Source organism: Balaenoptera borealis (genome assembly GCF_965194805.1).
Source record: "Balaenoptera borealis genome assembly, chromosome: 5".
Lineage (NCBI taxonomy): Eukaryota > Metazoa > Chordata > Mammalia > Artiodactyla > Balaenopteridae > Balaenoptera > Balaenoptera borealis.
Window position 1 is genome coordinate 46,678,802 of NC_138862.1, and position 12,228 is coordinate 46,691,029.

General features: G+C 39.0%; 1 protein-coding gene across 7 annotated transcripts in view; it reads left to right on the forward strand.

The window, feature by feature from the left end:
- ST3GAL6 (ST3 beta-galactoside alpha-2,3-sialyltransferase 6) overlaps positions 1-12,228 on the forward strand; it is a 78,620-nt gene that overhangs the window by 17,553 nt on the left and 48,839 nt on the right. For 4 of the 7 annotated variants that reach the window (XR_014244727.1, XM_082392178.1, XM_082392174.1 and 1 more), the window contains exon 2: positions 3,188-3,348. The exons of 2 other annotated variants lie outside the window; for them this stretch is intronic. The gene's annotated coding sequence lies outside the window, so the exon portion shown is untranslated. The remainder of the gene's footprint in view (positions 1-3,187; positions 3,349-12,228) is intronic. One more of the 7 variants, XM_082392176.1, reaches the window with a different exon arrangement.

A 12,228-nucleotide genomic window follows, 5' to 3' on the forward strand; every position in this document is an offset into this window, starting at 1 on the left:
CTAGAGGATTAATGTAGCTAGTATTTGGAACTAAATCTAGGACTATGTGATTTAATAAAAAAATATGTATCACGTGTACTGGTTTATTTGTAATAATAATTATAAGATACCCCAAATTAAGATTCGCATCATATTTGTAATTTGACTTTGGAGGGTCATCTGATGGATAGTAACATAAGTATCATCACATACTTTCATTTACTGTGGAAAGCAGGAACATTTCCAACACTTTAATCTTAAGATTTGATACATGCTCTTCTGATCGTTTACCCTCAAGCTAACTCACCTTTTTCTTTTAAAAGTAGCAAAAAGAGGAATTAACAAACAGGAAATGATACTTCTCAAGGAGCAGAATAAGCTAGGTTCTTTAAGGGTAAACTGAGGTAATAAGTAGCTTGAAAAAAAGGGCTTTTGTAAGTCAGATGGAATGTTACTTATAACTTTTAAGCAAACTGTAAAACAGTAGACGCTTTGGAAGGGGAACTTACAGAGTAGGAGGAAAGACAGGAAACTGGTTCCTTCTTAGTTGTGGGTTTATTTACTCTGGGAGAGAAACCTAAGAAGGCTTTAAAATTTGAGGAAGGTCTGTGTGTTCAGATATTAGCATATTTCCCCAGGAAAGACATCACACAGAAGTTTGAACTGATTAAAAGCCCAAATTTATGAGATAAGTAGGGAGCTGAGCAAAATATGAACAAGAAAGAAATTTTCAAAGCATTGAAAGAATTTTTTGACCCAGATAGGGTGGTGGGGAGGTGAAATTTCAGGGCTAGGAAAATAATGCAAGGCCCTGCATTGAAAAAGAAGACTACAAATGTAGGCTTAGGAGTCTACCCCCGCCACCTTTGGAGGCAAATGATTTTGTAACACAAATCACTGGGAAAAATTACTTTATAGCCATATTTTGTCTTATCCTACTTCTCTGTTAACTATTGTACACTGAAATCATAAGTAACTGCATTTTTAATGCTGAGCATATACTCATTCATTCATTCATTCATCAGGACACGCTTATTTGGTTTCAGTTATTTACCAAACTTGGAGTAAAAGCATCATTTTAAAATCCTTTTTTAATTGAAATGAAACATGTCTTCTTTAAAATTGTACAAAATTAGTTATTGTTCAAAAGTATCACCTGGGGGGTACTGGATACCACCATACACCTTTTTTTTTTTTTTTTAATTTGAAGGTGTGTGCCTGCAAAATTCTGCTAATAACTACTTTACCTATTTATTAATCATCTGCCCCAAAATCAGGGTTGGAGTACTTTTGAAGCCATATGGTTAGAAGACTGCACTTTGGGAAACACTGGTTTAAATAACCTTCTAATGCTTGTAACCAAGCTACATCAGCATTGGCACCACCTGGGAACTTGCTAGAAATACAGATTCTTAGGCCCCACCTGCCCTACCGAATAAGGATCTACAGTTTAACAAGATGCTCAGGTGATGTTAATGGACATTAAAGTTTATTAAGCACTACTATCCAAAACCCTCCCAAGTGGTTTTTATTTTTTATTTTTTTAAATTAATTAATTTTTCTCCAAGTGGTTTTTAAAACAGAGTATCTTTAGTAACAAGTGACTCATTATCCAGCAATGGAACCTGTATTATCTTTAGGCAACCTAAGCAAGTTCTTCCCTGCGGAGCTCAAAGCTAAGTCCTTGAATATTGCATTCACTGGCCTTGGCTTTACTCCCCATAGCATTCAGTACCAGGCTAATGCCTCTTTTTCATGAAAGCCATACAGACATGAGAATAGCCATTTTTGTTTTCCTTCCTTGATTTAAGCTTCTCCAGGTGTAACTAAATCCCCATCTCTCTAGCTGTTCCTGGTGTGACATTGTTTGGGGTTTCTTTACTAACGTTTCTATTTCAAATTTGTGATTGCTCCTTTACTCCAGCTGGTAGTAACTAGTAGTAGGTTGAAGATCATAGGAACCCAGGAGTTGTACTTTCTATACATTTAGGGAGAATGATTTTGAGGCTCAACTTTATCATTACCCGTAATTTCCTTAGGTTCAAAATTCTGTCTCGTGGTGGAGACTTCTATTATAATAATTGCCACTAAAGAGCACCGCTTTGCCTTTCTTCTCATTTCTAAATGCACCAACTGCTTAGCACTTCAAAAGTGAAATGCATATAGAGATATATGAAAATAAGCATTTTCTATTTCTCCATAAATTTTAAACTTTTAAGAAAAAAAGTCCCCTGTAATCCACAATTCAGCACATCAACTGATTTCTTTTTTCTCTGTCTTTCAGTAATGTTACCACACATACATCTAACACGTGGAAATAATCTTAATGTACTCAGCTTTTTAAAACTTTCTTCACTTGGTAGAATCTAAATATTTTTTCATGTTACTCTATGATTTTCATAATTAAGCATAATCGCCTTCTTATTGTAGGACATCAGTTCATCAGTGAGTTCTGAAATAAAATATTTGCCATATTTTTGTTGGTTTTGTTTTTTGATATTTGTTTCCTAAAAAATTTTTTAAAATGACACTTTCTACTAACCCAAGAAATACAGAGCATGCAGTTTTATTTGTTTTGTTTGTTTTTGTATCAGGGTTATTTAGTCTTGTGTAAGAAAAGCTATAGCAGGAGCATTTCAGATTTTTTTTTCAAAAGTTTTTGGAGAAAGTGGCCCATGGCACATTTTTAAAGTAGTTGCTGTTCTAACTTCCCACGCTTCCTTTCCCCTCACTTCCTTCTGGATATTTTTGTTCTTCTTGACCTCCTCCACATTCTCCTGTCTCCCTCCCTCCCCTTCTTCTTCAGAAGGTTTTCCAGCAGCTCCTCCTTCTCTCACCTCTGCATTGAACAATAAAGCTGTGTGTACGTGTGGAGAGAAGCTGAAAAAGAAGACAGATGGTTCTTTCATTACCGGGTTGCTCTGGATTAATTGAGCTGGATATGTTATTTTTTTCAAGGAGACTAAGCTGGATCCCGTGGATAACCAGTCATGGGCTACAGTCATGTAATATATGCAGCTGGTTTTGCTGTTGGATTTTTTTTGTTTTGTTTTTGGTAATTACATCATCCTGCAGAGCATTTTGGGAGGGGCCAGTAGTGAGTTTACTAAAGTAGTATTTTCATTCAAAATTTTTTTTAATGGCTTAAGATTTTTCTCGGGGAGCCAAACCATCCTTATAAGCATGCTACCTTTGTGTTTTATTTCAGCACTTACAAGTGAAGAAGCAGCACGACCTTTTGTCTTGGATAATTTCTAGTGCAGAGGCTCCGACAATTTAGCAGCGGCCTCCTGGGCCTCCGGCACCCTTACCACATTCTACATCCTCAGGGGACAGAGGGCCTTTGGGAACAGACCCCTAAAAGAGTAGGTAAGCAAAGGCAACAGGACTGTCTTCTCAGACTTCCTAGCTGTTAAGTTGGAATACTTGAAATATTTTTATACAGTGTTTCCCTCTGGCAGGTGACTTTACCCTCTCCTTCTTTGTATACAGCTGCCTGTTAATTTATCTCTTACTAGCTTAACAGCTGGCCAGAGGGCCTATGAAACTACATATTAGGTAACCAGTGACTCTATAGCATATCCCAAAATTGAGCTATGAAAGTTTTAATTATTATTTTTATTCTCAGTCTAAATGGGCCTTTTGGGACTGTTCTAAACCAACATGGAAGTGAAAGAGTAAGTAAACTGAAGTTACAACTAGACTATTACATGCATCGCAAATATTGTAGTAAGTGCTGTTAACCAGCTGTGTTAGAATGAACTCTAGTTCCCTCTCTGTCTTTAATGCTAAAATTAATAATAATTTCATTGAAGTACCTTACTATAATTTGTGTGTATATTCTCCTTACTATGCCTGGAATCCCATGTACAAATTTACACCTGTTTATAAATTCATTCTGAGAAAGCTCTGGAGCTCAAATGTCTTCTAGGAATTAGCTCCATGTTTTACCCATGAATCCATAGCATTTCTGATTTGTTGAGGTTCATCAGAGAACAATTATTCTACTAGCAAATTTGTTACGTTACTACTTTGTTTGGAAATCATTTTATGAAGGACACTTATTGACTTGCAGTATTATGCTTTAGTACTATTGGTACATCTGGGCATTTACAGTGGTTTTGGGATTTAGTCCTTGGGAATCTCTTGAGCTCTTCATTGTTCATACCAAGATTATGAGTGGATTCAAAGTCCTTCCCTAGTGTCCTGAGGCACTGGTCTTGCAGAACTTTTGAGCACCGTGAACGTGGGCTGAAGGTAGGGCTGGAGCTTCAGGTTTCTTACTGCCAGAAACATCTTAATTGAAGGAAATCTGGGCTATAATCATCTTGGAGATTTCTGGAACTGCCTTTCCTGTCAATCTATACATCTCCTTGCATCAAGAATATGGAAATATTTTGAGTCCTTATAGCCTAATGGTGAAGAGCATGGGTTCTGCTATGTGCCTGGGTTCAAATCCCAGCTCCATCACTTACTACTTGGGTATCCTTGGGTACATTATAACTTCTCTGTGCTTTAGTGTCTTCATCTGTATGATAGGAATGACCTTTCTTAAGGGATGTTTTTGAGGATTAAAAGAATTATATATACCAAGAGCATTTAGAAGAGTTTCGTCACATAAGTGTTCAGAAAATTTAACCTAGTTGTATTGCCATCTGTTGCGCTGTTTTTTCTTCTTCCTCCATTCTCTAGTCTAGGGCTAACAGGTATTCAACTCTTCATCCTTACCTTGTTAGATGTTGCTGACTGACCTTGGCATTTGCTTCTGAGCCTAGAGCACCATATTTGAATCCTTCTCAACGTTTTAATGGATCCAAATCAGAGTGTAAGGTGAAAACTATTTGCCAACTCAGATTATTTGTAAAGTTCTTGATTTTCTTTCTTGCTTCAAGACATAAATTTGATATGCTGATTACAAACCTAGGTTGTTTGGTTTTACTAGGACTCAGAGCAGTTTTATTATGAAAAGCATAGAAAGGTATGGCTTCTATAGCCAGAAATTGGGTCTAAGATGAGTTTTGCTAATGAATTACTATTATCTTGAATGCCTTTTGTTTTACATTTAGAAGCAGATGGGTAAGCCTTCCTATCACAGATACTTTGAAATGTTTAAATAAATGTGGAGAAATTATAGCGTAGTAATGGAAGCTTAATTTTCTTTTTTTTTTTTTTGTGGCTCTTATTGTACACTGTCATGAATTCTTCAGTATCTTTACCAGGATGTTATGAAGTTAGTTTTGTTTTTTTTTAATAAATTTATTTATTTTCGGCCGCGTTGGGTCTTCGTTGCTGCGCGCGGGCTTTTTCTAGTCGTGGTGAGCAGGGGCTACTCTTTGTTGCAGTGCGCGGGCTTCTCATTGTGGTGGCTTCTCTTGTTGCAGAGCACGGGCTCTAGGCACGTGGGCTCAGTAGTTGTGTCTCACAGTGCAGGCTCAGTAGTTGTGGCGCGCCAGCTTAGTTGCTCTGCAGCATATGGGATCTTCCCGGACCAAGGCTCGAACCCATGTCCCCTGCATTGGCAGGCAGATTCTTAACCACTGCACCACCAGGGAAGTCCCCTGAAGTTAGTTTTTTAGTGAAGCCTTGGTGTATGGGCAGCTTATACTTTATTAGTTTTAAAAGCAGAATTAAAAACAAGACTAGGAGAGTCCTTACCATGTGCCAGATATTTTTCTAAGTGCTTTATATTTACAACTTATATAGCTCTATTAGGTACTATCTTTATTCCCATTTTACAGGTGAGGTATAAAGAGGTTAAGAAACTTCCTAGGGTCATACATCTAGACAGAGGTAAAGCTGAGACTCAAACCCAGGGTGTCTGATTGCTAAGCAGACAACCTTAACACCTAATTGCGCTGCTACCTGCAGAGAAGAAATTACATGAAGAAGATGATGAGAAGGAAGATGGAAGGGCCAAATGAAAGAAGTCTTAAATGCCAGGCTAAGTGATTTTATGTGTATTTGGCAGACAATGGGATAACACTGAAGGTTTTCCTGTGGGGTGGATGACAAAATGAGAACTGGGCTTGCTTTGAGGAGTTTATGCCAGCGCAGCACATGGGCTGATTTAAAGGGAAGATAGATTAGAGATCATTGCTAGTAGCTGAGAAGTAATGAGACCATGGGTTTAGGAAATAGGATTAAGATAAGAGCTTGAGAACACCTGTATTTAGGTGTGCCAAGGAGGAAGAGAAAGATTTAGAAACTCAGGCAGCAGGAGTGAGACGCAGGGCCACCCGAGGGAGGTGTTTCAGGAATTGAAAACCATAGAGATTTGAGAAGATTGGAATGAAATGAAGACTAGTGGGTTATTGTTGTGTACCCATGATGAGCCCGGAATCATGCTGGAGGAAAATCCACATAAAAGTGTTCTCCTGCACTGCCAACTCTGCTACTTATGAGTGAGGTCACCTTTGGCAAGTTTTTACTTTTTTCTAAATCCTGTCTGCTTCTTCTGTAACGTGGTGACATACATAAGACCTTACTCTGTCTAAATGCCCTGAACTCTTGCAGTCTTTCCAGCTCTAAGATCTGTAATTCCTGGGTCCCAGGTATGAATAGCAATAATTGGAAATGTGTTGTGAGTGAGTGGTGATTCAGTTGGCCCTTTTAGGTGAATCAGGAGGGGATGCAGGATGAAGTGTGTGTCACGTAGATGTAATCTGTATATTTTCTCTCAAAAATAGCAGTGGTGATACTGGTAGTAGATGGAAGGTGGAAGGTTAAGGCTGTAAACAATATAGGAATGAAAATATCCAGGGAATTTACAGAGAGACCACAAATATCCCCTAGAATGATGATGGAAATTTTTCTCAAAGCCGCTTGTTTTCAAAGAGAGTCTCACTAGTTTGTTCAGGGAAAATTTTGTTGATTGGAAATTTTAAAAGGTCAAGCCCAAAAGACTCTTAAAAGAGGTAGCATGGACCTTAGAATGAGCTTTTAGTTCCTCTCAACAACTGTTTTTTGTGAAGCCCTGATCCTCTCCATGGGCTATGATTCCTCTTTCTTCTGACCTTCTCCAGCAGTGCTTCTCAAACACACAGATCACCTGGGGATCTTGTTAAAATGCACATTTGACTCAGTAGATCAAAGGGTGGAGCTGAGATTCTGCAGCTCTACCAAGTTCCCAGGTGATGCCAATACTGTTACCAAATGCAAGTTTGTGTGCCCAACGCACAGTGAGGCCAAATAAACCGAAGTTTCGGAGTTTGGAACAGAGAAAGGTTTATTGCGGGGCCAAGCGAGGAGAACAGGTGGCTTGTGTTCAAAAACCCCGAACTCCCCGATGGTTTTTGGGGAGAAGTTTTTATAGGCAAAATTTGGGTTGAGGGCTGCAGGGTATGTGAATTTCTTCTGATTGGTTGGTGAGGTAACAGGGTGGTGCTCCAGAACTCTTGTGCTCAGCCTGAAGTTACCATCCTCCACCTGGGTGGGGGCCTTAGTTCCTGCAGAAGAATTCAAAGATATATTGTTGTGTATATTCCTTGAGGAGGAACCAGGACCCTGCCCCAAGGCTGCACTATTGTTTCTTGATTGCTCCTCCCTTGTTTCTGCATGCCCTCCCTTGTTTCTGCATCCCCTCGCTTCCCTAATTAGCAACTGTTTGAATCTGCCCTTTGGAACTCAGGGAAGGTCTAGGAGGCAGAATGAAGCCTATTTCCTACAAACAAGAAATGGGGGACACAGAAAGGTTTTGTACCAGGGAGGGACCCACAGGGTCCTGCTTGGTTTCAATACTGCTGGTTTGTGGACCACACTCTGAGGAGCAGGGGCCTAAAATATTTAATTTTACTTCCCACTACAGATAATCATAGTCATCTTGGAACAGTGTAACTTCCCTTGCCAGACTGTGAGCTCTGTTTGCCATGTCTTAAAATAGACTACACATGCATAATGAATGCTCAATAGTAATAGATTAATCCATTCTTACCCCTGTCAGTGATTTGTATTATTCAGTGGTGTCAATAATTTGAATTGTTACAGATAGGGGATTTTTCCTTTTAACTGAGCAATTGAAGCAAATCTGTTGTTCAGAAATAGGCACCGGAATGTAATATAAAATTTTCATATAAAGTTAAAAATACATTTACTATATGACCCATGAAAACACATGCCTACCCAAAGTCTTGTGCTTGAATTTTCAATGTAGTGATGCCAAAATCTCGGCCTCTGTGCTCTGGTGCCAAATTGAATCTTGGAGACACTTTTGGGTGAAATAAAAAAGAATAGCTTTATTTCTTTGCCAGGCGAAGGGGAACACAGAAGGCTCAGCTCCACCTGGGAGGATTTGGTGAGGAGTTCTATAGCAGTAGTTCAAGGGTGGGGTTGCTGATAAGGATCAGGGTGTGTGCAGGGCCTATACTCCTTTAATCTAGCCTCATGTGGTCTTCTGATGAGTTTTGAGGTTATCATACTGTGATCTTCTCTCTGGAACATCTTGCATTTCGTGGGTGTTTTAGTTTTTCACCATTGAGGACAATGTTGGCTGTGGGTTTGTCATATATGGCCTTTCTTATGATTGTGGGTGTTTTAGTTCTACAGAAGAGCTTAAAGATATTGTTATGTGTGTCCCTTGAGGCAGAACCAGGACTCTGTTCCAAGCAGGCTGCACCACTGTTTCTTGACTGTTCCTCCCTTGACTCTGCATCCTCTCCCTTCCCTGATTAGCAACTGTTGGAATCTACCCTTAGGAACTCAGGGAAGGTCATGGAGGCTAAAGCCTGTTCCCTACAAACAAGGAACAGGGGACACAGAAATGCTTCCATGCCCAGGGGCCCCAGAGGGTCCTGCTTGGTTTCAGTAGCTGTATTTATAATAACTAAAACCAAAAAGTAACCAAATGTTTATTAACTGGTTAATTGATAAACAAATTGTGATTGTGGTGTAGCCATACAATGGAATACTACTTAGCAATGTCAACTGATTTAAAAAAGTGCACAACCTAGAAGCTGAGAATTATGTTTTATTCAGTGCCCTATCTGAGTACTATAACCTGAGAGACAGCGCCTTAGATAGCTCTGAGGACCTGTTCCAAAGAGGTAAGGGAGAAGCCAGGATATAGAGGAGTTTTTGCTGAAACAAACCTACAGACGTAGTTGAACATCAAAAGATTACTGCTAAAAAACAGACATCTCAAGTTAATGATTTTAGTACTTTTCTATGTGTGGGAAGATGCAAAGTCTGGACTCATTGAAATTATTCCTTTGATATACATCTTAACTGTCTAGGGCCCATATCCTGTTTTTCTCCACTTCAGGGTGTACTGTTGGGGGACGGGGGGTGTTGGAGGGGGCGGTGGCTGCAGTGGCTGATGGTTTGCTGGTGGGCAACATTGCTGTTTGCTGAAATGGTAGGCAACTTTTTTTTCTTTTTTTTTTTTTTGTCCACAGCAATAAAAAGGAAAAAGGCATGAATTCCTGGTAGAAGTAACAACATGAACAATTTTTTTCAAAAGCATTATACTAATATAAATAAACCAGAAATAAGATACATACTGTATGATTCCATTTATATGAACTTTTAGAGAAAACAGAAGTATAGTGATAAACAGATCAGGGGCCAGGAACTAGGGGAAGAGAGTTGGCTGCAAAGAGGGACAACACAGGAACTTTTAGGCTTGTTGGAAATGTTTAGTATGATTTTGGTGATTGTTACACAACCTTACAGATTTGTCAAAACTCATGAAATTGTACACTTAAAAGTGGTGGACTTTATTATAATTTTCTTCCCTCTATACAGTTAATTTTAATTTAATTAATTTTTTAAAAGTTTATTTATTTTTGGCTGCTTTGGGTCTTCATTGCTGCGGGCTTTCTCTAGTTGCAGTGAGCAGGGGCTACTCTTCACTGTGGTGCACGGGCTTCTCATTGTGGTGGCTTCTCTTGTTGCAGAGCACAGGCTCTAGGCACACGGGTTTCAGTAGCTGTGGCATGTGGGCTCAGTAGTTGTGGCTCGAGGGCTCTAGAGCACAGGCTCAGTAGTTGTGGCTCATGGACCCAGTTGCTCCACGGCATGTGGAATATTCCCAAAGCAGGGATCAAACCCGTGTCCCCTGCACTGGCAGGCAGACTCTCAACCACTGCACCACCAGGGACGTTCCACAGTTAATTTTAAAAATTGGCCACCGTCATTAACCTGTTAACAATATCTATTACTCTTTAGAGTCTATCTTATCAATAGGACATTAATATAAGAAATAGAGAAAATTTCCACTCTGGGAAAAGAAATGGGTCTCTGGGAGAAAATATGAATAAACAGTAGGATCATAAGAAGTTCCCTTAAAAGCTTCTTTGTGTATTTTCAACGAAGCTGAGGCTAAAGGGAGAGATCTTGAAAACAGGAACTTCAGTTCGTTTATTTTTAACATCTAATATAGTGTGCTATTAGCTGAATGATTTTAGTCTGTCCTGCTGCACTATTAAGAAACAAAATTCTGCTGAAACATCATTTCTCTTCTTTTTATATTCTTTGCAGTGAGCATACCCAATTTTGGGGGCAGGATTTGGTCATCTGCTTCGGCAGTGACAGCTTAGCTTTTATTAGCTGAAAAGATCTATCTACATATGCTGAGGATGAAATCTGGGAAAAGCATTGGCTTTCTTTTATTTATATTTTAAATTTTATTTATTTATTTTTTATACAGCAGGTTCTTAGTAGTTATCTATCTTATACACATCAGTGTATACATGTCAATCCCAATCGCCCAATTCATCACACCACCATCCCTACCGCACCGGGGTTTTCCCCCCTTGGTGTCCATAGGTTTGTTCTCTACATCTGTGTCTCAACTTCTGCCCTGCAAACCGGTTCATCTATACCATTTTTCTAGGTTCCACATACATGCGTTAATATACGATATTTGTTTTTCTCTTTCTGACTTACTTCACTCTGTATGACAGTCTCTAGATCTATCCACATCTCAACAAATGACTCAATTTCGTTCCTTTTTATGGCTGAGTAATATTCCATTGTATATATGTACCACATCTTCTTTATACATTCGTCTGTCGATGGGCATTTAGGTTGCTTCCATGACCTGGCTATTGTAAATAGTTCTGCAATGAACATTGGGGGGCGTGTGTCTTTTTGAATGATGGTTTTCTCTGGGTATATGCCCAGTAGTGGGATTGCTGGATCGTATGGTAATTCTGTTTTTAGTTTCTTAAGGAACCTCCATATTGTTCTCCATAGTGGCTGTATCAATTTACATTCCCACCAACAGTGCAAGAGGGTTCCCTTTTCTCCACACCCTCTCCAGCATTTGTTGTTTGTAGATTTTCTGATGATGCCCATTCTAACTGGTGTGAGGTGATACCTCATTGTAGTTTTGTTTTGCATTTCTCTAATAATTAGTGATGTTGAGCAGCTTTTCATGTGCTTCTTGGCCATCTGTATGTCTTCTTTGGAGAAATGTCTATTTAGGTCTTCTGCCCATTTTTGAATTGGGTTGTTTGTTTCTTTAATATTGAGCTGAAAGAGCTGTTTATATATTTTGGAGATTAATCCTTTGTCCGTTGATTCGTTTGCAAATATTTTCTCCCATTCGGAAGGTTGTCTTTTCGTCTTGTTTATGGTTTCCTTTGCTGTGCAAAAGCTTTTAAGTTTCATTAGGTCCCATTTGTTTATTTTTGTTTTTATTTCCATTACTCTAGGAGGTGGATCAAAAAAGATCTTGCTGTGGTTTATGTCAAAGAGTGTTCTTCCTATGTTTTCCTCTAAGAGTTTTATAGTGTCCGGTCTTACATTTAGGTCTTGAATCCATTTTGAGTTTATTTTTGTGTATGGTGTTAGGGAGTATTCTAATTTCATTCTTTTACATGTAGCTGTCCAGTTTTCCCAGCACCACTTATTGAAGAGACTGTCTTTTCTCCATTGTATATCTGTGCTTCCTTTGTCACAGATTAGTTGACCATAGGTGCGTGGGTTAATCTCTGGGCTTTCTATCTTGTTCCATTGATCTATGTTTCTGTTTTTGTGCCAGTACCATATTGTCTTGATTACTGTAGCTTTGTAGTATAGTCTGAAGTCAGGGAGTCTGATTCCTCCAGCTCCGTTTTTTCCCCTCAAGACTGCTTTGCCTATTCGGGGTCTTTTGTGTCTCCATACAAATTTTAAGATGATTTGTTTTAGTTCCGTAAAAAATGCCATTGGTAATTTGATAGGGATTGCATTGAATCTGTAGATTGCTTTGGGTAGTATAGTCATTTTCACAATGTTGATTCTTCCAATCCAAGAACATGGTATATATCT